This window comes from Apium graveolens, chromosome 10 (genome assembly GCF_009905375.1).
Source record: "Apium graveolens cultivar Ventura chromosome 10, ASM990537v1, whole genome shotgun sequence".
NCBI lineage: Eukaryota > Viridiplantae > Streptophyta > Magnoliopsida > Apiales > Apiaceae > Apium > Apium graveolens.
The window spans coordinates 113,425,129-113,429,244 of NC_133656.1; the positions used below are offsets into that span (position 1 = coordinate 113,425,129).

General features: G+C 43.4%; 1 non-coding gene across 1 annotated transcript; it reads left to right on the top strand.

The window, feature by feature from the left end:
- The first annotated feature begins 3,774 nt into the window (after positions 1-3,774).
- LOC141694255 (small nucleolar RNA R71) lies at positions 3,775-3,881 on the top strand. The gene has a single exon (XR_012563575.1). It is a non-coding gene; the product is annotated as a small nucleolar RNA R71 (small nucleolar RNA).
- Positions 3,882-4,116: the final 235 nt, after the last annotated feature.

Below are 4,116 nucleotides of genomic sequence, written 5' to 3' on the forward strand. Positions count from 1 at the left end.
TGGCAACGATCACACCTTAAAACAAACTGATGAACATCCTTAAACAAAGTAGGCCAGAAAAAACCTGCTTGCAGAATACGAGCTGCCGTCTTCTCACCACCATAGTGTCCACCATAAACTGTGGAGTGGCAGTCTCGTAATATCCCCTCCGTCTCACAGAACGGGATACATCTTCTGATGATCTGGTCAGCTCCCTGTCTAAGCAAATATGGTTCATCCCACATATACCACTTTACCTCATGCAGAAACTTCTTCTTTTGAGCTGAGGTCAAATTAGGAGGCATTACATTGCTAACAAGATAGTTTATAATATCTGCAAACCATGGCTCTTCCTCCTGAACTGCGAACAACTGCTCATCTGGAAAAGATTCATTGATTAATGTCCTATCTTGTGAAGTAGACTCGGGATTCTCCAACCTAGAGAGATGGTCACCTACTTGATTCTTAGTACCTTTTCGATCCTTGATCTCTAACTTAAATTCCTGAAGTAAGAGCACCCAACGAATGAGTCTTGGCTTCGAATCCTTCTTGGAAACCAAATAGCGAATGGCCGCATGATCAGTGAATACTGTCACTTTTGTCCCAAGCAGATAAGATCGAAATTTCTCGAAACCAAAGACTATAGCCAAGAGCTCCTTCTCCGTAGCGATGTAGTTAATTTGGGCCCCATTTAAGGTCTTACTCACGTAGTAGACCACATGAAAGAGATTATTCTTGCGCTGCCCCAGAACTGCACCTACCACATAATCACTCGCATCACACATCATCTCAAACGGCTCTGTCCAATCTGGTGTTGTAATAACTGGTGCAGTGATCAAACTCTTCTTGAGAGTCTCGAATGCCGCCAAACATTCAACATCAAATTTGAAAGGCACATCTTTCTCAAGCAAATTGCACAACGGCTTATATATCTTCGAAAAGTCCTTGATGAACCGCCGATAAAAACCCGCATGACCAAGAAAACTACGGATTCCTTTCACAGAAATAGGTGGTGGAAGATTTTCAATGACTCTCACCTTGGCCTTGTCCACCTCCAGACCCTTGCTAGAGACCTTATGCCCAAGAATAATGCCTTCACGCACCATAAAATGACATTTCTCCCAATTGAGCACCAAATTAGTTTCCACGCACCTTTTGAGTACGACACGAAGATTATTCAAACATTCATCATACGAATGTCCAAAGACGGAGAAGTCGTCCATGAACACCTCGACATTATTTCCAATCATGTCAGAGAATATAGTCATCATACATCTCTGAAAAGTGGCCGGGGCGCCACATAACCCAAACGAAACTCTGCGAAAAGCAAACGTGCCAAAAGGACAAGTGAAGGTAGTCTTTTCCTAATCCTCTGGTGCAATACAAATCTGATTATACCCTGAATAGCCATCCAGAAGACAATAATACTCATGACCAGCCAACCTGTCAAGCATCTGATCAATGAAAGGAAGAGGGAAATGATCCTTCCTCATGGCTTTGTTCAACTTTTGATAATCCATGCATACTCTCCATCCTGTAACTGTTCGAGTGGGGATGAGCTCATTCTTCTCATTTGCTACCACAGTGATACCTCCTTTCTTAGGCACACATTGTACGGGGCTCACCCAAGAACTGTCAGAAATAGGATAAATGATGCCTGCATCGAGCCATTTCAAAATTTCCTTCTTCACTACCTCCTTCATGATAGGATTAAGTCTGTGCTGCTATTCAACAGTCGGCTTACTACCTTCCTCTAGCAGAATTTTATGCATACAATATGAAGGGCTGATCCCCTTGATGTCTGCTATGGTCCATCCAATAGCTGATTTGAATTCTCTCAAAATCCTTAAGTGCTTGTCTTCCTCACTACCTGAAAGGTCAGATGCAATAATAACAGGTAAAGTAGATGCATCACCTAAAAATGCATACCTCAAGTGTTCAGGTAGTGGCTTGAGCTCCAAGGTAGGTGCTTCCTCTATTGATGGTTTGAGCTTTCCTTCAGCATTCTTGAGGTCAGAAGTACCAAGAGATTCAAACGGCATGTCCAGCTTTCGCTTCCTGGGAGAAGCATTCAGATATTGTAATTGCTCATTTCCATCTTCATCATCACTGTCAAAATCCCCCACTAAGGCCTTTTCCAAAGCATCAGACATTAGTATGCGATCGAGTTCTGAAGTAACCGCAGAATCAATCATATCCACTTTTAAGCACACCTCATCTTCTGTAGGGAATTTCATTGCCTTGAACACGTTGAAGGTCACATCCTGATCTTGTACCCACATAGTAAGTTCACCTTTCTGCACATCTATCAAGGTACGGCCAGTAGCCAAGAAAGGTCTTCCCAAGATTATGGGGATCTTCTTATCTTCCTCAAAATCTAGAATAACAAAATCTGCAGGAAAGAAGAGCTTATCCACCTTGACTAGCACATCCTCCACTATGCCCCTTGGGTAAGTAATAGAACGATCAGCCAATTGTAGAGACATGTATGTGGGTTTTGGATCAGGAAAATCCAACTTTTTAAAGATCGACAACGGCATCAGATTGATGCTTGCTCCCAAATCACAAAGACACTTGTCAAAAGTCAACTTGCCAATGGTGCAAGGAATGGTGAAGCTACCTGGATCTTTAAGCTTTGGAGGTAACTTTTGCTGCAGAACAGCGCTGCATTCTTCCGTGAGAGCAACGGTCTCAAGGTCATCCAGTTTCACCTTCCTTGAAAGAATACTCTTCATAAACTTCGCATAACTAGGCATTTGCTCCAGAGCCTCAGTGAAAGGTATATTGATGTGAAGTTTCTTGAACACCTCCAGAAACTTACCGAACTGTCTATCCAGCTTTTGTTGCTGCAATCTCTTAGGAAAAGGTGGTGGAGGATAGAGCTGTTTCTCCCCTGTATTACCCTCAGGCAGAGTGTGTTCAACAGTATTCTTCCTTGGTTCCGCCGCTTTCTCCTTTTGCTTAGCTTCTTCATCTCTAATTTCAGCTTCTCCTTCTTTTGGCTTTTCAGCATCAGCAACTTTCCCAGACCTTAAGGTAATAGCCTTGACTTGCTCTTTAGCTTCCTTTCTGCCTGGTACTTCCGTGTCACTGGGGAGTGTGCCAGGTTGATGATTTAGCACTGCATTGGCTATTTGACCGATTTGATTTTTCAAGGTCTTGATAGCAACCGCCTGACTCTTGCATAACAGCTTAAGTTCATCAAAATCAGCACTAGTAGGTGCAGCTGCACTTCCCTGTTGAGGGTATGATTGCCTTTGAGCATACTGTTGTGGTTGCTGGAATCCAGGTGGATTAAACTGTTTACTCACACCTTGCTGATATGGTGGCTGAATAGCATTCTGATTGTTACCCCAGCTGAAATATGGATGATTTCTGTTGTTAGGATGATAAGTAGCTGGCACAGGCTGCTGTTGTCACTGATAATTATTCACATACTGAACAGATTCGTTGACAAGAAAACACTGATCTGTAGCATAAAAACCTGCACAAAGCTCACAAACCATAGCTATTTGATTAACTCCATATGTAGCTAGATAATCAACCTTCATCGCCAGCGCCTGGAGCTGCGCTGCAATAGCGGTGGCTACATCGACTTCCAGAATACCTGCTACCTTCCCAGGCATCATCTTCTGAGTTGGGTTTTGATGCTCATTTGCAGCCATAGTCTCGATAAGATTATAAGCCTCAGTATAGCTTTTAGCCCATAAGGCGCCTCCAGCTGCTGCATCGAGCATGGGCCGAGATTGGGCCCCCAAACCATTATAGAAACCAGTGATCACCATCCAATCGGGTATTCCATGATGTGGACACTTCCTCAACATTTCCTTGTAGCGTTCCCAAGCTTCGCACATAGATTCTGTAGGTTGCTGCGCAAACTGAGTAAGAGCACTCCTCATAGCAGCAGTCTTTGCCATCGGATAAAACTTCATCAGAAATTTTTGCGCAAGATCTTGCCAAGTAGTGATGGACCCAGCTGGTTCAGAATGTAACCAGTTCTTAGTTTTGTCCCTCAGTGAGAATGGAAAAAGCCTCAGCTTGATAGCCTAATCAGTCAAGCCATTATACTTGAAAGTGCTGCAGATCTCGACAAAATTCCTTATGTGCATGTTGGGGTCTTCAGTCGCAGCTCCTCCA